A 26,726-nucleotide genomic window follows, 5' to 3' on the forward strand; every position below is an offset into this window, starting at 1 on the left:
AAGGAGAAACATGTAATGTAATAAGATTGTAATGCATATGAATACACCCAATGCCTGTATTATTACCCTTTCAATAAACAGGTCACATTTCAGATATATCAGCCTCATATCATTTACTTTAGGAAGGAAGTGTGACATTGATTATAAAGAGAGCACACAAAGGAACATTTGCATAAACAGAACTATGACTATTTTATGACAGAGAACGACCGTCAGCGAATAAAACCAATACCACAGTGAGCCATTTAGCATTGATTGGTGTGTTCTGAGCTGTCAGGTGACAAGGGAAAACATTGTAATGCTTCATTACAGTTTTTTACACATTGTTGTATTAGTGTAAAACACTAAAAATAAATACCACACTCAAATTCCACGGTAATCGACTTGGTAGAACAACTGGAACGTTTTCACTTAACGCTAGAAACACCGTTCATTTTGTAAAAAAAAGTTAACAGGACTAACCCAGGAACGGATACAAACTGGCTGTTTTTTTTCACGCCTTATAGTAAGCATTGGTGTGATAAGTTGAAACGCACCACCAGACCAAGAGAAAGTGTTTCTGTTTCAGCTGTAATTTCTGCCCGGCGAGCCCGTGCCCCACCCCTCAGTGTTTAGCGAACTACACCCAGTGCCTGGCTGGCCAGCAGGTACACACTGAGTTCCACTGACTCCCCAGACAGCCAAGACTGAACCTGACCGGGAAAGCGCTCTGCACTGCTCCTCGGACTTCTCGTCGCTGTAGCGCCTGTAGGTGGCCACAGCTCTCGAAAGAATCTCTCCCTCCTTGGAAAACACCTGAAAGGTGAGGTGCGCCGTGCGCGTTCTCTCTTATAGCGCCTCTCTTCCGGGAACGTAGTCTGCGTGGTGGGTCGTAAATGCGTTCATGTTACTTCTTACAGGAATTTAAAGTCATTACCAGTTTCTATCAATGCTTTTAAGGACAGGTTGGGTGAGTTTTTCCAGCGGTTTGGCGCAGTCAGTGAGCGATTCAAAACGTATGCGTAGCAAGAGCTGAAAAAAGAGCCAGACGTTAGTGTACATATGGCTCATGCATGAGTATCAGCGCATGTGTACAAAAGACTTTGACACCAGTGTTAATGTACAAATGGAGTGTGCATTTCGCGGCCAAGATGTACTATTGATGAGTGCAGGTGCTCGCGCGATGTAAATGTGATGCAAACAGTTGGGCCAATCACCTCAGTCATGCAGAAGAATTTTTTGCACCGAAATTTGATGCAAGTACAACTCCAAATGCCTTTGTGTAACACCAAGCCCCTACAAATCTATGCAAGCTGGGAGAAACGTAATACTGCAAGAATTTCCGTGTGTAGCGATTAATATTGCTCAAATAACACAGTTAAGATGGTGGATATGGAACGGTGTACTGAAGGGTGTGCCTCAAGTACAAAATTCACACAAGACACCAAGTGCTCACGTGCTCATCGTGGCACAAAGCTCAGCGTTGTCCTGAAATTGCATTTTTGCGAACACAGCTGATATTGTTATTGGGGCGCGACTCTTCGTAAATATTTCGTGGTGCCTTTTTTTCATTTTCCTTGTTGTGCTGTCGGATATTTTGTAAAATCTGATCCAGCATTCATACTATCTCTTAAACATATAGCTCACTTGTTTTAAGATAAGCCAAAAACATTTTGCCATGCACACATTTCCATGGCGTGTCCCCTCATTCCAGATTCCATTGATTGCGCTTTTGCAATTTTCCTCCAACATTTGGGCCGAGACATATCAAATGGATATGTTGCCCTTTCCTCACGCAGAGTGACGCAATCGTTAAGCCAGATTTACCAAGCCACGCAAAGCCACCTTGCATGGTCCTTCTTGGCCAGGGACGTAGCTTATTCAGTATGATTAGGGGCAGTGTGAGCTTCAGATTTTCCAACAATCAAGCTGGGACATCTTATTAAAATACATTGTATGAGAAGCAGGACTTGAGGGGTGCTTAAGAGACAGTGGAAAGAGAGAGGAGTGTGGATTGTTAGGAAGTACACAATATACTCAAAACATAGACAAGAGAGAATGTGTGTGTATTTGTCAGTGTGAGCATGTAAAAGTCCCAGGTGAAATCCGACACTTAACTTCACCCCACTGAAAGCGTTTGTACCCAACTATTTACTACAGAATAATATTTTTTTTTGGGGGGGTAACACCTCAAACAACCCCCCTGGAACTTCGCCCCTGTTCGTGGCTTGGTAAATCTGGAGTAATGCAAGGCAGCACAAATAACTGCCTTGCTGTACTCTGCGTCGGGAAGGCATTACGTGGGTGAAAAGTGGGTGTCGCCACACAACCATCCATGGTTTTTGCCTCATAATCATATTTTCCAAGAGCAGTAAACCCTGGGAACATATCAAAATTGTATGCCTTCCAGATCGAGGCGCAACAAGGAGAAATGTCTTTTGTTTTAAAATATATTTTCTAAGGATTGTTTTTGGGCAGGAAGGTGTCCCTTTCTGCCCAAAAACAATCCTGCCTGCTATGCAGGTACCCTTGCACCATTGCGCAAAGGTGCTGCTGTGGCAGCACACAGTGCACCAGCGCAGTGAGACAGCAGGACTGCTTCATATATTAGTAAATATGGCACATTGCTGCCCTCTCCATTTGATGCAGCACAGTGCAGAAAGTTGTTTTGCTGCGTTGCGCTCTGTCAAGTAATGAAAAAGCTGGTCCTCAGTGCTTACATTGCTGCAGTTTTGCACTGAGATTTCTACAGATGTGTGGATTGATAATTTGGTGCAAAATGGTGCTTTTGTACCTAACTGTCAGTGAAAACATTACATGCACACTCTTCAGGTCCCACAGATATCCATGCAAAACAGAATCTCAGCCACAGCGCTATATGTTATCAGGAAACAGTATTGCAAAATTGCCCTCACACTGGTGCAATCTATGTAATGGAGCCACCATTGGGTTCTCATTCGGAAACCCGTGGACTGGATGCAAAGTTTGCACTTTTTGTTGGAGGAACACATATGTGGTATATAAGTATGTGTTATTTGTGTTGTGCAAAGCTAGGCAAAGGGCAGAGTAGTGCTGTAGAGGAGCAGGAGTAAAGATACAGCACCCTTTCTATTAGTGAAAGTGGACTGTGGATGTAGTGTTCTTTAAAGGGGTGTGTCTTAAAGTCTTTCCTATACTGGAGCAGGGTTCAGTCAATACTAATTGATACAGAGATGTTGTTCACGATCCTGGGTGCATAGATGGAAAAGGCCTGTGGCCTTGTTTATTCTTTTTTTGCATTCCTTCATCTCCAATCTTTTGGCAACGTGGCTGCAAATGTGGCAAGAGCCACAAGAGGTGTTGAGGGTATCTGCCAAATAGGCGGAGGTGCCGGTCATGATAGCTTTGTAAATGATACAGTTGGTTTTGAACATCATGTATGGCTGGCAAGAGAAGCCAGTGGAGTTCCATCAGGCTAAGTATGATGTCATATTGTTGTAATCTCAGAGGATAGCTGTTCTTTCCTTGCTTGGTACAATCCTTTCCCCCCCCCCCCCCTCCCTCTCCCTTGGTACATTCCTATAGAGTTCACGATAGAATGTTGACATCTCTGTTGTGGAGAGTGGATGATTGGAATAAACAGTCTAGCATCTTACCTTCGTGTAATTTGCCTTCTTTCTTTGGACTACAACACTGGCGACGAACTGTGAAGGGGGCAGCCGATCATCTCCCCTTTGTGTACTCTCTCCTGCTTAAGAAAGATTCATCTTGAGAGGACTTTTCTTGTTCCCCCTATATAAGGAGATGTGTTGTAATCTCAAAGGATAGCTGTTCTTTCCTTACTTGGTACAATCCTTTCCCCCCCACCCCTCCTCCCTCTCCCTACGTACATTCCTATAGAGTTCACAATAGAATGTTGACATCTCTGTTGTGGAGAGTGGATGACTGGAATAAACAGTCTCTTACCTTCGTGTAATTTGCCTTCTTTCTTTGGACTACAACACATGTTTTTTCAAGCCCATGATGGTGAGTGCTGCAGCATGTACGATGCCCTGAAGAGGGCCAGTGTGCGGTCTGGGAGGCCTTGGGTTAGAGCATTGCCGCCATCAAGATGTGAGAGTTTGAAGAATTGAATCAGTTTTGAAACCCCTATTTCAAAGGATAATTTCACTATTTTTAGTAGATAGTGCTGGTACACATCTGTCTTGGTTTCCTTGGCAATATCTTTCTTGAGGATGAGGTTGGTGTCTAGAGTCATTCCAAGTGACTTAGAAGTGGTTGAAAGTTTGTGTTCAGACCCGTCCAGGGTCATGTCGTTGAGCCTGATTTGGACCAGTCATTAATTGTCATTCCTGGCAAATAGTAGGAATCCTTTTTTGTTGGTGTTGAGGTAGCTGCTGGACATCCAAGTCTGGATCAGCTGCACACTGTGGTCCCGATTCACTAAGGTAAACTTACACTTTTGTGTAAATTTCTGATTATTTGCTATTCACAAAGGGATTTGCGAGTAGTATCTTTACGAGTGTGGAGTCTCCATGCAGAATAAGATAAATCTTTTTATGTGTGGAGACTTCACACTCATAGATATACTACTCGTAAATCCCTTTGTGAATCGCAAACAATCATAAACTTACATGAAAATATAAGTTTACGTTTGTCAGAAAGGCTCTGCATTTTCAATATCTTGCGAAAGATCATGCACATAGATTCTGAAAGTTTTTATTGATGTGACAAAATAACCCCATATTTGACATTGTGGTGACCACTGATGCCTCCACCTGATGGCACCATCGTGATAAGAAAGCCAAACCGAACTTGGGTCACAACCTCTTGGGGTTCCGAAGGCATGCCACAGATAGGGAAAAATAAAAATCAGTTTGAATGTGTGCCTATTTTCCACACTACCTGCTATGTTCAATCATAACAAAAAGATTGCTAATGACAACTGAAGAAATATGGTCACTTGGCTATGGCTAAATTGCTGACTTTGGATCTGGGAATCTTGTTTCTAATCAATATTTATCCGCTTTGCTGAATATTTTTTGCCCCTGGGCAAATCAATAGTCTCTGTGTGCCCAAAACTGCACATGTGCAAAATGTAATGCTATTGCTAATATAAACATGTGTTATGTGGTTCAAAAGTGTTAATCCTTTCTTGATGTTCAAAATCATGTATTGTCTCCCATTAATATGCAGGTCCTTGCCTCCAGTTAGGTTCCTGAGATACATATCCCAAAGCAAACATTTTATTTTGTGATTGCATTTGAATTCATACTTGCATCCGATTAAATTAAATACTAGTTAAAATCTGGGGATGGAAGTTTTTATGCACTCTTTTTAACTTTCATGTATTTACAGGCCGATCGATAGATTAATTCCACTGAATTTCTGAAATGACATAATTCCATGTCTCTCGGGGGCAAAATAACTGTCTCACCCCAAATGAATGTGGTTTGAATGAGGAGTAACTTGTGCTGCTGAAGTTTCTGCATCCATTTATTACAGATGTCCTCTCTTTCGCACCTCTTTTCCCTATGTGCAAAATTTGCCGGCGATTACAAGTAAAAGAAATTGCACTATTTGTAATGCTGATTTGTGTACAAAACCTTGTTTTGTCTGAGTTGCCATTTCTGGCCACTCAGAATGAACCTCCTGGAATTTTGAGAGCCAGTGAGGGTTCAAACTTTGTAATATTAATGGTGCTGTATGTAAACACATTCAGGCTCTATAGCTGCAGTAGGACACAGCCTTCCTAAAACAGATATATTTATGGAAGAACATTAGTCATATGGGGGTATTCTGATGATGACCAGGGGTGCAGGGTGACCAAGTTGTTTAAGTAGGTAGAGGATGTGGTCTGAGGGCTAGAACTGCCAACTTTAGTGCTGGATACCAAGGTTCGAGCCTCGGGGTTGGGTCCACATCCTGTGATTTTGGGCAAATCACTTAATCTCCCTGTGCCTAATAAAAAAAAAACAATTTAATGAATGTGTCCTTGTGTAACGTAACCGGTGCGCATGTAAAGCGCTTCAATACCTTTGGGTTGAGTTCCCGCTATATAAATCAGCAAAACAAAAAATAAAGTAGCAGCTTCAGGTTGACTGAATGTTCTGAAATGCTGAATGCAGCTCAAATTTTACTAGTAGTGCGGTTGGCGAGGGTAATGTAAGCAGCCTAAAAAGTTAATGATTTTAGCCCTGTAACAAAGGCTGTTAAGGAGGCTGGTTTCCTTAGATCCTAGGACAGAGAGTTCCAAAACTTTGGGCCCTGGTAAGGAGAGAGCCCTCCCACCCATGCCTTTAGGGTGAACTCAAGGAACAACTTTCAAAAGTTGATCAGAGCTGCTGAGCTTTCTGGTGGTTTGTACATAGTGAGTATTTCCAGGCTATAGCTGGGAGCTCAATTCTTGGCACATGTGTAAGTACAACAACCTAGTCTCCGCTTCATTCTCTTAGACTGGAAGCCAGTGTAGGTGTTTCCTGGCCCCGGACACATGGTACTTTTCGGCGCCTTCCTGGATAAGTCTGACAGCAGAGAAAAGTTTGCTTTGTAAATGCTGAATTTGATACTGAGGTAGACCAGTGGAAAGACCATGTGAGTGCTGGAGCTATAAATGTATTATGGACTGACAATCATGGCTCTGCCGAAGTGAGACATTGATGGTGGAGCGGCCCAAGTTCATTTAGATGCTTGCAACCACTGGTAGTAAATAAACTGATTTGGGGGCCGGATTCACAAAGGGCCTCCGCACTCTTGTCGTGGCAGGGCATCCGTACTGCAATTACCCATTGCGGAGCCTGCGCCATGACTGCGGGGCCTCATCCACACTGCAGAGGATGGGACCCAAAGGGCCTTATTTATGAGGCCTTGCAACAGTTTTGCGCTTCCGTTGCGTCACTTTTTGTGACGCATCGGTGGCGTAAAACATGCCTCCTTTTGCGCCCTATTTACTAAGTGACGCATCTAAGCAGATGCGTCATTTTGTAAACCTCTGTGCTACATCATACCTGCCTCAGGTATAATGTATGCAGGGTAGGCGTTCCCACGTATGTAAACCTCGTAGAAGTGACGCAGTGAAATCTACTGGATTTCACTGCGCCACTTCTAGGGTGCAAATGAGTCAATATCTTACGCCTCACAGCAGGCGTAAGACTGACGCAGGCCCTTTCAAATGGGGCTTGCCCCATGTGAAAGTACACATTGCTGGAGGTGCGTCACTTTTGTGACACACTCCAGCAATGCGTCACTTTTGCGCCTACAGATACGTCAGAAATACTGACGTATCTGTAACTCCTTGCGACATGATGCGTCATACTGTAAATATGAAGCATCCATCATTTCGCAAGGAGAGCGCGCCGAGAAGTGAAGCATTGCTGCTTTCACGCAGCGATGCGTCACTTCTCATAAATGAGGCCCTTTTGTTTAAAGTCATGTCGGTATTGCACTCAAAAATCAGTTTTTTAGTTAAAAAGCCTGTCGCCACTCTGTCTTCTTCATTCTGAATTTTAAAATGTCTGTTGAAAGCTAAAGGAAGTCTCATTGCGCTATTTCTGAAGCTGGAATGCCCCCACACTTGTGCAGATAAAGTAGTCGACGCCGAATTTCAATGTGATAAAAAAAATCTGAGATGAGTCTTGTATTGTATGAAACCCTATTTTGTCAGTTAACGAGAACATGAGTGCCATGCGAAAGGGCTAGAGTTTGCCCCTGTCTCAAAATAAAAATACCGGCCATATGGGCATGTTTATAAATTCTGGAAGGGACAGGAGCTGGGCACTTTATTATTTTTTAATGTCACAACTCTTTCTCTGTTAGCTGTTATAATCCTGCCGGAATAGTTTAGACAGCTCTAAAAGAAAGTTATTCATACATTTTCCATTTTAAATTTACTTTTCAAAATAGAAACATGTCACCTTTTGATGATTTTCCTAATATTTTTACCAGCCGAGATATAAAAGCACTGGCTACGCAAGTAAAATATTGGATACGTACTCGCCCAAAGAAAAGGCACAAACAAGGACATGAAATTGCTCTGCACCGCCAGATCAACGGCGTGGCAAGCGCAGTTGCACTGGGGCCGACACGCCTGGGGGGGCCCATTGACCCCCTAATTAGTCTGAATATTACAGTTCAGCAGCCACGGAGCCCATTTTCTTCCTTGCACTGGGCCATATGGCACACTGGCTACGCCACTCTGCATCCTCTAATCGTTTGCTCAATTTCTCATACTGGCCACTTTGACAAACTAATTCTGGGCATTACATTAACCTAAACCGGCCTCTGTTTTTAGCGAGCAAAAACCAAAGGAAATGATGGACGGAGTATTGAACATTGCAAGCACTCACCCCCAGTCAACTGATCTGGGTGTGATCCATCACCGTGCTTTAGCCCACTCTGCCACCCCAGTTCAGACATGGCCATATGCAAATCAGTCTGACCCTGTGCCTCATGGGAACAGTCCAGCCCGAACTGCCAAGCCATGTCTTTCCTGGACCGGAAACAAGCTTCCTAGGACCGGTTTCTGGCATTTCAGCCGTCTTCAGCCAGGCTTGCTTGAATCCAGTGGCAAAGTGAGCAAGGGACTCACGTCTGAGCATACCCTGCCAACTTATGGCGAACAAAGCAAAAACCAAAGGAAATGATGGACGGAGTGTTGAACATTGCAAGCACTCACCCCCAGTCAACTGATCTGGGTTTAATCCATCACCGTTCTTTAGCCTACTCTGCCACCCCAGTTCAGACATGGCCATATGCAAATCAGTCTGACCCTGTGCCTCAAGGGAACAGTCCAGCCCGAACTGCCAAGCCATGTCTTCCCTCGTCCGGAAATAAGCTTCCTAGGACTGGTTTCTGGCATTTCAGACGTCTTCAGCCAGGCTTGCTTGAATCCAGTGGCAAAGTGAGCAAGGGACTCACGTCTGAGCATACCCTGCCAACTTTATTTATTTAGTTATTCATTTATAGAGCGCATGGTTATACCTATCGGTGTGTCCCCGCGCTGAGACATCCAGGAGAGTAGATCAAATAAAGACGGAACAATCGCTCAGAGGTTTTTATTCAGAAATAGCCATGTCTTCAGTTGACTGCGAAAAATGTGTTCGCTGGGTTCAATTCTCATGGTCATAGGTAGCGTATTCCATAATTTTGCCGCCAGGTACCTAAAGGAGCGAGCTCCAATTCTGGCTCTGAAAATTCTAGGGATAGTCAGTAAGGCCATATCCCTAGATCGTAGATCCCGACCTGGGGTGTATCTTGACACCAGTGACTGGAGGTAAAGGGGGCTTTTACCTGTCAGAATGCGATGTACATAACACATAGCCTTGAACAGAATTCTCTTTCCTATGGGTAGCCAGTGTAGGGTATCCAAAGCTTTTTTAGTATTTGTTCTCCTAGGGAGGCTGAGGACTAGGCGTGCGGCCGCATTTTGTATTCTCTGTAGTTTCATAAGTCCTCTCTTGGAGGCCCCCAGATACAGTACATTCCCATAGTCTAATTGTGATGTAATCATAGCATGGACTACGGTTCTCCTGGCTTTTACAGGGAGCAGGTCAATGACTTTCCTCAGGGTTTTCATTGCTCCATAACATTTTCCAGCAACTTTCCGTATCTGGCTGTCGAACGATAATTTGGAGTCGACCCAGATACCTAGATTCTTCACTTCTTCTTTAGGGAGAGGGACCTGTACCAATGTATCTGGCCACCAAGCCGAGGACCAGATGTTAGGTGTTTTACCGACTACCAGTACCTCTGTTTTGTTTCCATTCAATTTGAGGCAATGGTCAGTCATCCAGACTGCCACTTCTTCCAGGCATTCAGAAAAACGAATAGCAGCATGATCTCTATTTTGAGATAGTAGCAGAATTAGTTGTGTATCGTCAGCATAGGATACAATCGATACCTCATGCTTTTGTACACATTCAGCCAGCGGTCCCACATATATGTTAAACAGGGTTGGGCTTAGAGTAGAGCCCTGAGGGACTCCCTGTCTTAAAGGATGGCTGTCGGATATGTGTGCGAGTTGTGCTACTTGAAAGCTCTGTTGGGCTAAGAAGGAGGTCAGCCACTGAAGGGCGCATCTCCGTATGCCACAAGCCTCTAATATTTGTAGTAATAGGGGATGTGAGACAGTGTCAACAGCTGCGCTCAGGTCCAGCAGGATGAGCGCAGCTGTATTCCCCTCCTCCGCAAATTTTCTTAGGGCCTCGGTAGCCATCAGCAAGGCAGACTCTGTGGAGTGTGCCTTTCTAAAACCTGACTGCGAGGGATGAAGGATTGCGTTAGCATCAATGTGATCCACTAATTGTTTATTTACGATTTTTTCTGCTATCTTTGCAGTCAGCGGTAATAGTAAAATGGGACGCAAGTTCTCCAATACGGAGAAGTCCAGAGAGGGTTTCTTCCTCAGAGGTTTGACAATGGCCCGTTTCCAACTTAAAGGAACTATCCCAGTCTTAAAAGAACAGTGGATAAGTTCAGATATATATGGTAGGATCATATTGATTCCCATCATTATTTTATCAGGCCTTGCTGGGTCACGGGGGGATCCCGATTTTATTCCCTTAATCGTGACTATCAGTTCCTCCTGTATTGTGAATTCATTTATTGTCGTCCCCATAAACTCATCCTGGCTGCAAAGGTGCTGATTACATACCATTTGGGCCTCAGTCGGGAAGGACTCATATATCTTAGTGACTTTATCAGCGAAGAAACCTGCTATTTTATTGCAGATCTCTTTGGAGGAGGTTATAACTTCTTCCTCCTCCTTGTTTTTGAGGGATTTTAATATAGAGAATAATTCCTTATGGGAGTTTTCTGCACTATCAATTTTGTCCGTGTAGAAATCACGTCTAGTTTTCTTTATTAGTGCGTGGTAAGCTTTTAAATCCTTATTGTATTTATCTTTGGACACAGTACAATAGGTTTTCCTCCAAGTTCGTTCTGCTTTTTTACATCCTTTTTTAGCCGTGCGTAGTTCCTCGTTGAACCAAGGTGCCGTTGCTTTTATTCTCTGAGGGGTTCTAGTGCTCCAAGGAGCAGCTTTTTCTAAAGCCCCTGAAATCCAGGTTTCAAACTGCTCATTCGCTAGATCCATGTTATTGTCTAGTGTAGGCATCGTCTCCTTCAATGCGTGTCCAAAGAATGAGGAGTCAAAGTTTTTCCACTTTCTAGTAGTAATTGCCTCCTTAGCGGGTAGCGCTCTCATTCTGTGTGCTGGCACTGTAAACGGGACCACGAAATGATCTGACCATGGCACCGGCCAGGGTGCTCCTATTTCAATCTCCTTCGAGTTGGTAAAGATAGGATCTAATATGTGGCCTCCTTGGTGAGTATGAGATTCTACTTTCTGAATTAGGTTCAGAGTCAGCATATCTTTGCAGATATCTTTTTTTTCTTTATTGTCCATATCGTCAAAACTTATGGCGAACAAAGCAAAAACCAAAGGAAATGATGGACGGAGTGTTGAACATTGCAAGCACTCACCCCCAGTCAACTGATCTGGGTTTAATCCATCACCGTTCTTTAGCCCACTCTGCCACCCCAGTTCAGACATGGCCATATGCAAATCAGTCTGACCCTGTGCCTCATGGGAACAGTCCAGCCCGAACTGCCAAGCCATGTCTTCCCTGGACCGGAAACAAGCTTCCTAGGACCGGTTTCTGGCATTTCAGCCATCTTCAGCCAGGCTTGCTTGAATCCAGTGGCAAAGTGAGCAAGGGACTCACGTCTGAGCATACCCTGCCAACTTATGGCGAACAAAGCGGAACAAAAGGGGGTGGTGATGGACGGAGCATCAGAACCAAATGAAACACTCACACCCAGTCAACAGATCCGGGTTTGATCCATCACCGTTCTTTAGCCCACTCTGCCACCCCAGTTCAGACATGGCCATATGCAAATCAGTCTGACCCTGTGCCTCATGGGAACAGTCCATCCCGAACTGCCAAGCCATGTCTTCCCTGGACCGGAAACAAGCTTCCTAGGACCGGTTTCTGGCCATCACCACCCCCTTTTTTACCGCTTTGTTCTCCATAAGTTGGCAGGGTATGCTCAGACGTGAGTCCCTTGCTCACTTTGCCACTGGATTCAAGCAAGCCTGGCTGAAGATGGCTGAAATGCCAGAAACCGGTCCTAGGAAGCTTGTTTCCGGTCTAGGGAAGGCATGGCTTGGCAGTTCGGGCTGGACTGTTCCCATGAGGCACAGGGTCAGACTGATTTGCATATGGCCATGTCTGAACTGGGGTGGCAGAGTGGGCTAAAGAACGGTGATGGATCAAACCCGGATCTGTTGACTGGGTGTGAGTGTTTCATTTGGTTCTGATGCTCCGTCCATCACCACCCCCTTTTGTTCCGCTTTGTTCGCCATAAGTTGGCAGGGTATGCTCAGACGTGAGTCCCTTGCTCACTTTGCCACTGGATTCAAGCAAGCCTGGCTGAAGACAGCTGAATTGGCAGAAACCAGTCCTAAGAAGCTTGTTACCGGTCCAGGGAAGGCATGGCTTGGCAGTTCTGGCTGGACTGTTCCCATGAGGCACAGGGTTAGACTGATTTGTATATGGCCATGTCTGAACTGGGGTGGCAGAGTGGGCTAAAGAACGGTGATGGATCGAACCCGGATCTGTTGACTGGGTGTGAGTGTTTCATTTGGTTCTGATGCTCCGTCCATCACCACCTCTTTTTGGTCCGCTTTGTTCGCCATAAGTTGGCAGGGTATGCTCAGACGGGAGTCCCTTGCTCACTTTGCCACTGGATTCAAGCAAGCCTGGCTGAAGATGGCTGAAATGCCAGAAACCGGTCCTAGGAAGCTTGTTTCCGGTCCAGGGAAGGCATGGCTTGGCAGTTCGGGCTGGACTGTTCCCATGAGGCACAGGGTCAGACTGATTTGCATATGGCCATGTCTGAACTGGGGTGGCAGAGTGGGCTAAAGAACGGTGATGGATCAAACCCGGATCTGTTGACTGGGTGTGAGTGTTTGATTGGTTCTGATGCTCCGTCCATCACCACCCCCTTTTGTACCGCTCTGTTTTTAGTGAGGCATTTTAGTTAACACGTAGGACTCACACTGCGGATATATTTGGTAATTCGTCTTTCTGCATATACGCAAGAGTTTCCTGGTAGTACTGGCGCAGCAAAGTTACATTCTTACAACTGGTGCAAAAATGCGGATACGCCAGTCTCACGAGGTGTGACTGCGACGTCGGCAAGTATTAACTTACTCCACCTCAGAACAAGCGATCTTCTTTAAAATGCGTGGTTTGCAGCTACTGTCTGATGATACCGAATAGGCGTGTCATGCCGGGAGGATCCTGTGAAGGTAATCTGTCCTGGAAGCATAGACGGCCTTCTGCGCACCTGTCAAACTTGTTTTTCGAAGCGGAAATCATTATAAAAAGCTACCCTGCTGCGAAAGGTTCGCACCCTTTTTTCGCCTACGAACAGTCAAAGTCAGGCACTTGCTAAAAGCAGTTGTGAACTGCTAAATAGCAAGTTCTGAGATATGGACGCGTTTTGTGTATTAAATCACATGATTTAAATTTGAACATTTCGCCAAAGGTAGGGACGCTTCCCTTAAAATACATTCCTATTTGGCAGTGGTTAAGCAAGAAACAAAGGTTTATTATTATTGAAGATGTGGCCGGCCCAGTCACATGGCCTTTCAGCTTTTGAATGCATATGAAATTCTATATCATGTTAATAGTGACTTGATGGCAAAAACCGTATATGGGGTTTCATTGGCCCATATAAAAATCTGGGTTACTGCACACGTTACTACAAAACCTGCATTTGCACAATATTATAATTAAATGAATGTGCAGCATTTATACAGCACTTACTACCACAAAGAGGGGAGCAGAAAAACTCAATGATTCGTGTTTAGCTGCACAGGGAAAATAGACGTCTGTGTTTGAAAGGGCTTCAAATTGGCGCTCTAGTCTGGCAGTGTCATCCATCCCTCATTGTCTTGTGTGGCCCAAAATGCACTTGTTCCGCAGCAGCTTGCAGAATCTACTTGGTCAGGGCCTGTATGACCTATTCATGGGCGTTATATTTTCCATACTCAGAAGAACAGAAAAAGTAAAATACGTGTTTGCGGGTGGTGATGGCAAAGTGCCTTGGGCTTTTAGACTTCACTGACTGACTGATTACCAGGGCCGGATAGGCCATTTATTCCACTTGGGATTTCCCTGTGGGCTGGAGCCCTTGGTTGTCGGATTTTAGGGCCTCCTCAGTCATAACACACCAACATTTGCATGTTGGCACAATCTTTGATTAAAAAAGGCAGCAATGGTTGCAGGTCCGGGTTAGGGACAACGTATATAATTATTGATATTCTGCTGCAGGCCTGGATCGAATGGCACCATCATCTACAAACTGACCCAATCTTGAGTGAAACAACAAAAGTACTCACATGCTGGCCCCAACTCGAGCCAGAAACATCCTTGTTTGCATGGTGCTCCCATTTTTGGTCACAGGCCATTGGTACTCGCATGGTGGCTCAACCTTAATTCAAAAGGCATCCTTGTTTAAACACTGGTCCAATCTTGAGTCAGAGATCATCAGTGACTGCATGCTGCTTTAATTCAAGGGTCAAAAAAGATACGTATATATATCCAGTCCCAATATTGGGTGAAACGACATCATTATTCACATGCCCGCTCACCTTATGAGTAATCACACGCTAGCAGGGCCATTGGTCAACCGATAGCAGTATACGTACATATGCTGGTCTAAACTTGGATTAAAAGGCATTTTTATTCCTATACTGAAAGTTAAAACCTCATTTTGCAGAATTCAGAAGCGTTGACATAATTTTTGTGATTATTAAACAGAGCCTGAGCTCAGTCAAGTGTCACTGGGAACCAGGTGCAGCCCATGACACATTTGTAGTTTTGGCTTCTTTCTATTTTCAACCTCATATCTTCAGATACAGACCTGAGGTACGCCCTGATTTCATTTACATTCCATAAGTGTGACAGTTCTGTTGACTTTGGCCCAGATGTGTAGAATGCCTTCTGTGGCGGGACACACCTTATGATTAATTCCTATCCCTCTCATCAAGCTGTGGACTCTGCAGTTTTTCATAGGTACCTGCAGTACCTTTGAATTCAGAAATTGTTTATTTGGGTCAATTAAGACAACATATAAAATGATAACATCAAATTGAAACATTTTAACACAAATTATTCAAAATCTTACCTTACCTTTTTCACAATTTTATCAAAAAGTTTTTTAAAACTCTGCCATCATCAAGCACATTTACCAAAGCCTGTCATACAAAGATCGCGGGCTTGTTTCTTACTAAAACATTCCTATCTTTAAACAATGAAAACGAAATGCAGGCATAGGGTTTTTCCCGAGCTAAGCTATCTCTCATTCTAAGCACCGAGAGCTGAAGACATCAGTTTTTGCATGGTCAATGGGCACTTGGTTCCTGCAGGCTCACTTGCCAAAAACACTTACCTTCACACATATGCAGTTGAAGAAATCTGAATTAGGCACACTATTCATACAAGCACATGGGAGAGAACCAACATGTTTATATTTTGTATATTTTTGTGCCATCCATAATGGACGATTAATTCTCTCCTGCAACCACCAATGGTCACGTTTGATGTATGCTTTGTGTAAAATGTTATTCCGAAGTCTAGTTCTTGTTTTACATGGCTATTCTTCAGAAATCAGAAAAGGTTGATTGGGATGTGGCTCAAACGATTGCCAGTGGCTGTATTTAATGTAATCATTTCATCTATCACTTTGTTTATGATGGCCTAAGTGGGACTCGTATGTCCAGACATGGGTCCCATCCTCAATGTGCCACTGGAACCAAGCTGTACCTGGCTGATGAGTTCTAATAAGTGCAACACCAGTCCTCGGTTTCTTGTGTTCTGGTTCAGGGAGTACCTAGCCTGGCAGTTTGGGCTTGACTGTTCACATTGGGGTAGGGTCAAGACTGATTTGCATTTGGCTGGGTCCAAATTGAGGTGGCATGGTGGGCAAAAAACAATGGATTGGGATGCAGCTGAGCAATTGCAAGTGGCAGGAATAATTCAAGCATTCATCCATCACATTGTCTTTGATGTCCTAAGTGTGTCGGTTATGCCTAAACATGGGTCCTGTGCCCACTGTGCCACAGGAACCCAGCTATACCAGGCTGATAATTCCAAAGAAGAGAAAAAATGGTCCTGGGTTGCTTGTGTTCCAGTTCAGGGAGGATCTGGCCAGGCAGTTCAGGGTGAACTGATCCCATTGGAGGAGGGTCAAGAATGTTGTGCATAAGACTGGGTCCAAACTGAGGTGGCTTGATTGTCAAAAAAGAATAGATTGGGAAGCAGCCCGAGCGATTGCCAGTAGCTAAGATTAATTCAAGTATTCCATCCATCACTTTATTTTTGATGCTCTAGTGTGACGGGTATGCCCGGATGTGTGTTCCATGCTCACTGTGCCCCTGGAGCCAAGCTATACCTGACTGATGAGTCCTAATAAGGGCAAAATTGTTCCTGGGTTGTTTGAGTTCCCATTCAGGGAAGACCTGGCCTGGCAGTTTGGGCTGGACTGTTCCAATTGGAGCTGGTTCTAGACTTATTTGCATATAGCTGAGTGGAAACTGCGGTAGCATAATAGTAAAAAATGAAGATTGTGATGCGGCCCGAGTGATTGCCAGTGCCTGAGAATAATTCAAGCATTTCATCCATCACTTTGTTTTTGCTCCGTCAGACATCACTTGTGTCTTACTGAGAACTTGAGTGTCTTTTTCCAAGCAATTCAAAAAATGTTCTTTACATTCGAGAATTGTGATCTCAAAACCTCATTTAGAGTGTGGCAGAGCTGTAGCCAAATTTCATTTTTATTAGGGGTAAACATCAGGTTTACACTGGCCGTGCCTTCACTGGATATGCCACTTTAAATCCTTGTTCTCCTGGTGCATCCACCAAGTGGCTGCAAGGCCACAGTGAAGTTTGTCATGACAGAAGGACTATCATCACTCATCTTCCCTGCCCATTTCCACCATGCGAGGAATGGCTGATAACTGGGAGGGAAAATACAGATTGGCATCTACATGCAAGGAGAAACATCTCTGCACATTTGAATCATTTAATAATTGCCCAGCATCAGCAAAGTCCTGTTTTGAGAGTTTGTTTTCTCTGACTAAAGAAAATTGCCAACCCAGTGTTTTCAACATGGTGCCCTCTCAGTCTTTCTTCAGTGTTGTAAAGGAAGCTACCATTGCGGTAGCTACGTTTACATCATCTTGGACCTTGCTGCTCAGACAGGGGTTACTAAATAAGTTGGAAAATCGTACTCCTCCGTGGTAGGCCAGTACACTTCCACCAAGGTCACAAGTGAGTCCCTCAGTTTCTGGAACCTCTGTCCGCCTCTGACCATTTGGAATACTTTTGAAGTCCTTATTCTGATATTAGATGCTGATGTTCAACCGTTCACATAATAAGTCTATATTTTGCCTATGTTGAAAGTTGCATGTGTGAAGTGAAGCCTTCTAAGAAGAGTTGGCCATCGTGCATGAGGGCCAGAGGTGGGTACAGTACTTCACGTCAGTGACTATGAAATTGGCATTAAGACAACAGAAGTAGCAACATGAATTTATAATATGTAAGATGTTCACTTCAGCAAACCAAGGTGAAAACGACCACAGTTAATTAAAAAGAAACATTAACAATGTTATGAAGTTATGGCACATCTCAAGTATAGTTATTTTACCAAAAACACTAAACGATATTTACTCAAGAATGGTTGTATAAAGATATATTGGTGTTCACAATATCTACCTACAACAATCTTGCATCCACTGTATTGTCTACCACTATAACATCCTGGTTAAGTATATATCAGTAAGTGCAGATACACTATTGTCATCTCCATATCTACGTAACTTGACAATGTGTTGGGAGTCGATATACTGGATGTGATAATTTTATCACGTGATATATTGCATGTGATACAGTGACCTCCACTCCCATCATTAAGATTGACACTAAATAATTCTTACAGAGAAAGATATTGAAGTCACCTGAAGGTGCCATAAACTCAAATGCAAAGAGTTGTTTCAAAAAATGCATTAATCAACTAAAGAGAACCCTTTTGTTATAATTTTACATCCCTTTTACTTACTCATTAGATTTCGCCTGCACAGTGCTTTCACTGTGCTTGTGGAATCTCTTGTATTTAATATATTTTAAAAGGAGACTCTTATCGGTTGTCATAACCCAATTACTGGGAAGCACACTTTAACGATACTTCTACTAAAGCTGTTCACAAAGTTTAAGCCCCATTCACTGTCAAGATAAGATCTCTTCCCACGAAAAGGTAGACAGCGTCTAACAGCATGTCGGAATGCTTGCTTTTTACTACTTAGTTGAGTAAAGCAGAAGCTTTCGCCTTAGAACCTTTGTGACATTTCCTTTTCATGCCTCAGTACCTTTCTTTGCACTTTGCAGGCATTATTGGATTGAGTTTTTCAACTTAACCTATTTGGTCATTGTGATAAAATTCTAAATATTATAATAATCATTGTAGGTTAAAGTAAAGTTAATATACAAGGCCTATGCTATATTATACTACTAAACAGGCAGCCACAAGTACAGTTACCTTGCAGACAACAGGATCATGATTTGAATGGTGCAGCAGGTGCAGCAGCACCGGGCCCAAATGCTATCAGAACTCCACTAAACATATAATATTTCTATATTTGACTACTAAACAGGCAGTCACAATCGCAGTTACCTTGAAGTGAAAAGGGATTTGATTTGAATGGTGCAGCAGGTGCAGTAGCACTGGGGCCAAAAGCTCTAGGGACTTCACTAAACTGGATAATGGCTTAAATTAAAAACTAAACAAGCAGTCACAAGTGCACTTATCATGCAGACAACAGGGTCATGATTTCAATGGTGCAGCAGGTGCAGTGGCACCTGGACCAAAAGCTGTAGGCACCCCACCAAAACACCTAAAATTGCTATCTTTTTTTCCTAACGCGGTGCATTGGCTCCGGGCCCAAAAGTTGTCAGAACTCCTCTAAACATCTAATATTGCTATATTTTGCTGCTATTCAGGCAGACACAATCACACTTATCTTTCAGTTAAAAAGGGCTTGATTTGAATGGTGCAGTATTTGCAGTGGCACTGGGGCCAATAGCTCTAGGGACCCCACTAAATGCAGAATATTGCTACATTTTACTTCTAAACAGGCAGTCACAAGTCCAGTTATCTAGCAGGCACTGGGACCATGATTTCAGTCGTGGTGCTGGTGCAGTTACACCACGGCCAAAAGTTTTTGTACCTCCTCTGAACAACAAATATTGCTATATTTAACTACTAAATAGGCAGTCACAAGTGCAGTTACCTTGCAGGGACTAGAGTCTTGATTTCAATGGTGCAGCAGGTGCAGTGATACCGGGGCCCAAAGGTCTAAAAAAACCCTCTAAACACCAAACATTGCAATATTTTACTACTAAACAGGTAGTCACAAATGCAGTTATCTTGCAGATAAAAAGTAAAGCTATATTAAGAATAAAATATAAAGGAGGGCATTGACGAAGAGAGCAGAGAAGGATGAAGAATGGCAGACCAGACCAGACTGAATTTAAAGAAATATGTCCTTTTTAAAATGATAATCAAGAGGTTGATTCTCACAGAAAAATATTCTGACAGTCACTCTTTCATAAAAAACTGACCTTGTTTGCAAAACAAGGCAGATATACTTACATGGTTTGTACATACAATTTTCAAGAATAACTCTGTATGCAAAAGTTTATAAGATGACAAACTTTGCTTTTGCAATTATTGCATTCTGTCACCGCACATTTCTACCTTTTTACAGCAGTGATAACACTGAAAGCACTGCATTATATTTACTGTTTATCAGTTAAAGAACACCCTCCTAATAAATAAGGATATTAATTTATGTCTTAAATTCCAATAGCCTAGCTTGAAGGAGTGCTGGTAGAGAAAGTAATATTCACAAGCACTCTCATATGAATTAATATTTCAGCACCTTTGTTTGGTCCCAAACAACAACATAAAACATCAATTCCATAAAAGCAACTACTATCAAAGTTTTTAAGTGGTTGATTCCAAATGAAATTATAATGTTTCTTTGTGTTTTTTTGAGCAGAGGAAGTTCGGGGAAAATACCTGTACTGGATGGAGCAAAGCATCAGTGCTCTTCTCTTCTCCTTTGTAATATCTTTAAAAACACAGGAAAGTAACTACAACCATGAATAAGACATGAGGACAGGAGCGGCTGCTACTTGACCAGGGTGGTTGGGCGGGGCAGGGGTAGCAGGATGGGGGGGGGACGAAAAAGAAAAAAAAAGCACTTGCTCGTGACGGCCGGTCTGCCGCCGCCTTTCCCCCATCCTCTTCTTTGTCTCTCCATTCCCCCTGCAGGATGCAGGAAGTAGCAGAGAGCACCTGCCTCCCAGGCTCCCCGATAGCCAATCATAACGCTGCAATGCAGCATTGTGATTGGTCTGAGCGCCGTGAATTGACGCTGAGCCATGGAATTGGGCCCTGGACATGTTCTCCATGCAGGCACTAATGCAGCCTGCATGGAAAAGATGTGAAGTGCGCATGAATGTTTGGCCGGACCAAGAGGGCAGGCCAAACAGTCAAGTGCACTTAGGAGTGGGCACACCACTCCTTCCCCGCTACTCTGTCATCAGAGCAGCCCTGCCCCAAGTGCAAAGCTCCAGCCGAAGCAAACATAAAATAATAATATCACCAGTTATTATCATTTTATGTTTCCTTTACTTCACTACTGCACTGCAGAGGGGCAACGCTCCTCCACCTTAGCGGAGGAGCCGCCCCTGCATGAGGAACGCACAGATTGTAGGTGTATGTGTGTGGTTCACTGCATCCATGAACAAGACACGTCCAGGTGATTGGTGACTGGAGAGCATTAATATTATGTTGCTGAGTTTCTTTGGTGTCAAGCATGGAGGAACATGTCAGGATTTGCTTTATGGTATAGTGCTGAGTCCCTCTAAAATTCAGGACACAGAAAAACATTATTGACTCAGCCATTCAGGCATCACTTGAGCTATGACCACAGGTGCCCTGGCTTACTACAGCATTTGTTACTACTGGGTGTGAGGGCTAAAGCATTGACTGACTGGTAGCCAATATGAAAACTCAGGGTCATTTTTATGACAAAGTAACCCAGCGCAGTGCAGGAAGTAACCTTGCTGCACTCCGTTACAGGGCAGAAATTCGCCATATTTATCCCAATATTGTCCATTCCTGTAATTTCCCTAGCACTGGCACACAATGGGCTGCCTCGCACCAATGCAGTCACCCTGGCACCTTGGTGCTTGTGTTTGGGCCAAGGGGCCCGCATAAATATGCCCGAGAATTTAGATCCAGGCCGTAAGGAGGTGGGCATGAATGGAGATTTCATTGGGGCCATTGGAGCCGATCATAGGACGAATACTTTAGAGAACACCATACCGTATTTTCCACTTCCTTACTCACAAAATTAAGAATGCCCTTTGTCAACATTTACTTTGGATTTGGGTTTGGCAGGGAAGGAACTGGCAATGCCTGAGAGTCTAATGACAAGTCACTTCGGAGAGGGCACTGTCACTAAATTATATGGCATGTATCCAAAGTGAAGTTCTAACCACACAGTGTCATTATGTTATAACAGTAGGATTTATTTTCCAAATCACTGTTATAGCATCCCAAATCATGCTGATTGGGCTTCTTATGCTGTATGGCGTGTTAGGTGGACAGGGTGCGTAAAGCTCTGGCTAGCCAGCCAAGGTGAATGTTCACCAAAACCTTTCACTTGAGAGCAATAGAGAGCTCTCTGGATTCTGGTGAAAATCTAGAATGTCAAACAAATGGAAAACATTCCCTGCCTGTCATTCTCTTCTTCCTGTGATACTCTCTCCGTATAGTCAAAGGTCTATCTATAGAATGAATAGGTTCAGTAGAATAAGGATAGTAATTGTTAATACATGATACAGGTGGAATCGTGTCTCACAGGACAGATTATTACATAGGTGTTCTCTACATTAATTTAGGAGTAAATACCAACGTCAATCAAGCCTGTGACCTGCCAACAGCTCAGCTCTCATTCCAAATATATGAAAAGCGGAAATGAGTAAAAATTCCAGCCTCAATGTTGTCATTTACTCTTTATTGGTAGAAGAATGTTGTTATTTGCCACCACTTTATTCAAATGCTCCTGAGGGGAAAGCCAAGAAAATTGTCTTGTTAGACCATCTTGTTATTGAAAAGGTTTTCATATAGCAAAACAAGTCCAGGAGCTGGTGTCACAAGAATCTGGATGGCAAAATTAATGAAAAGTAGATACACAAAAAAAATTGAAAACATAAAGTCGCAAAGATTATGTTCCAAACTTACCGCTATGCATCCAACACCACAAAAGACTGCTAATGTGAACTTATCTTATCAGTAGAAAGGAACGGCAACAAACAATGAACAGGGCGAAATGCCATTTGTGTGCGCGCACACAAACATATACACCCCATTGAAACTAATGCTACCAGCAATGCCCCTCTTGCAGGGCTAAACTGGCACAAAGTGTACTTGCACCAAAGTAAACGCAACCTTGTGCATGCATATGCACAGAATCGCACAAAGCCATCATATCTGACACAGTCAGTCACATTTTTGCGTATGGTTTAGTTTGCATTACTATAGTTGTAAGAAATTGCTTTCTTGGTTGAGAAGGTTGGAAGCCTTACTTAAGCCACAACCACAATTCTTGTCAGGTTGAACCACAAAAGTAGTGATGTTTTATCTGGTGATTAACCCTCTGGTAGCTTGGCACACAGCTGTCAGGCTTAACTGATAAGTAATGTGTAAATTATTTCAAACAGTAACAAAGTAAAAACCCAACACAAGTAAAATCCCACATAAATTCAGAAAGATAGAGTACATTTTAATGAATAAAATGATAGCAGAACAACAAAAAACCCAACCAGTACAGCTGAAAATGATCGATTTTGTAGTTTTCAGTGAAAGTGGCACCTAACAGCACAAAGCGCCACATACGGTTATCTGGTCGCACTAGGCCATGGAAAAGTCACAAGTTCAGGCTGACTGTGATAGAGCGTGAGTCGGATACAGGAACCAAGTTAGTACGGCTGATGAGTTACCTTCAAAGTCTAGCGCGAAGAGTTCCATTTGTTTTGGATGAGGCCACAAGGAGCAGGCTAAGCTTTGCAGCCAGCCGTCGCTGTAGCATGAAGAGCAGGATGGACATTGCAGATGGTTGTCACATGAGGTTTGCGTAGGTTGCTGTCGCAGGTGCCAGAATCTTTGCACTAATGAGCCCATTCGCTTTCGCAAGGAGCCCAAGTTTCAGGATTTTCTCCTTTTCCTGCAGAAGAATACACGCTGATGCCAGCCAAGGGTCCAGTGCCTGGTGAAGCTACTGTTGGGGATCACTGACGCACTCCCACAGAAACCAGCAGGGCTCAGGCAGATCCAGTTACAGCAGGTCAGCTGGACAGTGGCAGGGAGACATCTGAAGCTTGTTGTGTCCCTGTAGATCACACAGGAAGTAAGTCAACTGATCATTGGAGTCACTCTGGTTAGCATGGGATGAACGCAAGCAGGCCCACTCTTCCTTCTCAGAGAGCAAGGCAACCCTTCAAGCAACAAGGCACTACTTCTTCAGTAACTTCCACAAGTCCAGGAATGTTCTGAAGAGTGTTTCTGGAGGTCCAGTATTTATACCTGGTAGTAGCCTTCATGTGTTTGGGGAGGACTCCCAGTCCAGCCCCACATCTGGCTCTGGAAAGGCATCCGCTGAACCTGTTAAGGCTCTAAACTGCCTCAGGATGACAAAATGCAGGGCAGGCCTGGTGTCAGATTCCTTTGTGTGTGCAGGAGGCAAAACTTTTGAAGTGTAAACAGGCTGTGTACAGCTTCTCCCAGACATCCTGCCAGGATGGCCCATCGTGTCCACATCTAAGCCCCCTTTGTATTACTGTCTGGAAGCTAAACACAAACCCAAAGCAGAGCCATTCACAGTCATGTGACCGTGGACACTGACAAAAGGCACAAATGGTTGAAACAAGAAAATGGCAACTTACTAAAAGTATCCTTTTCAGTATTCTAACTTAAAATCCGGCTTTACAATTAATGAGGATTTAAAATTACAATTCATTTGAGTGTAAACAAGTTACCAGTGCAAAAGCGGCTATCTGCCTGCATTCCCACCTAAAATCCTGGGCTGACGGGGTGGGACTTCACCCTCCAACATGCTTGTGGCCTTGGAGGAGGCGAGACAGCTAGTGCACTTCATAGAATTAGCCACATCCAGCAGAGAGGCTCCCAGTGCAGAAATGGTTCCCTGCCAACATTTCCACCTACAATTCTCTGCCCCCGGGATGGGACTCCCCAGCTTGCTTGTGGCCCTGGAAGGGGCAGAGACGGCCGGTGTGCTTGATAGCACGAGCCTCTGCCTGAGCGAAAACCAGGTCAAGACTGGGTCCGTCTTAGCCTGTCATTACCCTGAAGAGGCTGGGTTGGGAAACCACTTTTTCGTCTGGGCTCTAAAGTATTTATACATCCTTTTACCTTTTTGTGCGGCTTCCTAGTTGAGTGTAAATTGGTTTGTTTAAATTAATGAAAAATAAAAACTGAGAAACAACATTGGGGGAAACCAAATCACAGAAAACTAATTTTAAGGAAACACAGAAAAATCAAAAATTAAAGGAAATATCTTACAGGAACATTAATTTTAAGGAAAAACTAAAATTAAATTAAACTTGGGTGGGGTTTAGGACTACTGTTGGGTGTTTGGGTTCAGGGATGGGTAATGTTTAGGTTGATGAAGGGTTTTAGGGGTCAGGAATAATTGGCATTTAGGCATAGAAAGAGTTTTTTAGGGTTCAGAGATGGGTGGAGTATAGGGGCGGTGCGGGGGTTTTAGGGTTCATGGATGAGTGGTGTCTAGATGTTGTTACGTTCCAGGGATGGATGGAGTGTAAGGGTCTTGAGGTGTTTTATGGTTCATGGATGGGTGGATATTAGGGCTGGTGAGAGTTTTAGAAGTTCAATTATGGGTTAGCGGCTGGGGTGGTGAAGAGTTTTTAAGGTTCAGAATAGATGGAGTTTAGGGTGTTTTAAGGATTCAGGAATGGGTGAAGTTTAGATAAAAAGGGATTTTTAGGGTTCAGGGATGAGTAGTTTAGAGTGAGGAGGAGCTCTTATTGGTCATGGATGGCTGGTGTTTTAGGGCGGACATGGTATTTTATTGTTCAGGGAAGGGTGGAGCTTGGGTGTGCTGAGGTGTTTTATGGGGTAGGGTATGGTTGGGGTTTAGGCATAGAAAGGATTTGTTAGTGTTCGGGAATAAGTGGAGATTGTGGTAGTGAGTGACTTTATGGTGCAGGGATGCTGGATTTTAGAGGTAAAAAGGGCTTTTAGGCTTCAGGCAGAATTCTAATTTAGATATGGAGAGGGGTTTTAGGGGGCAGGGACTGATGGTTTTATGGGTTCTGAGGGGTCGGCAAAGGATGGCGTTTGCAGGTGGTGATGGTCAGCGAACTAAAAGCACCTGAAGTAATTATTTGACAATGTAAAAGACATAAATATAAAATATTGATCCCTGAAGTAAAGCACTGAAATAAATATCTCCAACAAAAGTTTCTGAAACAAAGACCTGCAAGCATTTCATTCATGCGTAAAAAGTAAGTATTCTAAAGCCAAGTTTGACCAAAAAGACATTCTATGGATTGATTTCCCTGAAAAGGCAAATGCCATTCATTCTGAAAATGTCCATTAAACAGTTTAGATGAAATGGTTTCTCAGTAATGGTATCCCATGAAATCATTTTTACAACAACGTAGCTAGACCTTTGGCATCCTATGGCGGTCTGTGTGTTTGCCGCCATGCCGCGGCTGCATGTAAAAGCGGAGGGGGGGTGCTGGCAATTCCTGCATTTGACACCCCGCGATGGCCACATGTAAGAGCGGGAGGGCAGCCTCCACCAAAACTCATGCCGGCTACCCACCCCCCCTTTGTTACGCGACTGCGTATTTCTATGAAGTCATATATAACCATGTAAACATCAAGTACTTGTCTGCTCCCAATACAAGTTATCACTTCTTAAATATATCAAGGTAACCCAGAATGAGTCAATGGGAGAGACGGCCTTACCATTCTGAAAAACAACTTTAGGAACTTTTCAATGGCAGGACATCTCAAACGTAAGCATACTTGTCCTATTTTTTAAATAGAATTCCCCCATGCTCTGTGACACGTTAGGGCTTACTTCAAGGGAGACTTATAAATACTGAAAAGGAGGTTTAGGCTTGGCAAACGGTTTATCATGCCAGGTCAAAATGGCAATGTAAGACTGCACTACAGGCTGCAGTGGCAGGCCTGAGACATGTTTTAAACGGCTGCTTTAGCATTTAATTTACAGGCCTGGGTACATGTAGTACCATTAACTAGTGACTTGCAAGTATTTTGTATGTACCAATTAGGTGTAGGCCAATTAGACCATGTTTGTAGGAGAGAGCACAATGTATTTAGCACTGATTAGCAGTGGTAACATGCACAGTGTCCTAATGCGAGCAAATACCATGTGGTAGGTTACAACGCGGTTGTTACAATGACCGCGTTGTTACCACGCGTGGCTTTACAACGCAAGTCGTTTCTACGACTTGCGCTAGATGGTGCGCAGGACTTAGGAATAGTATAAATTACTATTCCTACTCCATTTAGCGCAACAGCAGGGAATGTGTTGGGCTTAAAATCCAACACATTCCCTG

At 43.7% G+C, this 26,726-nt stretch overlaps 1 protein-coding gene across 9 annotated transcripts in view; it reads left to right on the forward strand.

Moving 5' to 3' along the window:
* Positions 1–247: 247 nt before the first annotated feature.
* Positions 248–26,726, forward strand: part of BCAS1 (brain enriched myelin associated protein 1) — a 452,678-nt gene continuing 426,199 nt past the window's right edge. For 8 of the 9 annotated variants that reach the window (XM_085619120.1, XM_085619122.1, XM_085619128.1 and 5 more), the window contains exon 1: positions 650–802. The gene's annotated coding sequence lies outside the window, so the exon portion shown is untranslated. Of the gene's footprint in view, positions 803–26,726 lie in introns of all 9 variants that reach the window. The other variant, XM_085619124.1, reaches the window with a different exon arrangement.

This window comes from Triturus cristatus, chromosome 7 (genome assembly GCF_964204655.1).
Source record: "Triturus cristatus chromosome 7, aTriCri1.1, whole genome shotgun sequence".
NCBI lineage: Eukaryota > Metazoa > Chordata > Amphibia > Caudata > Salamandridae > Triturus > Triturus cristatus.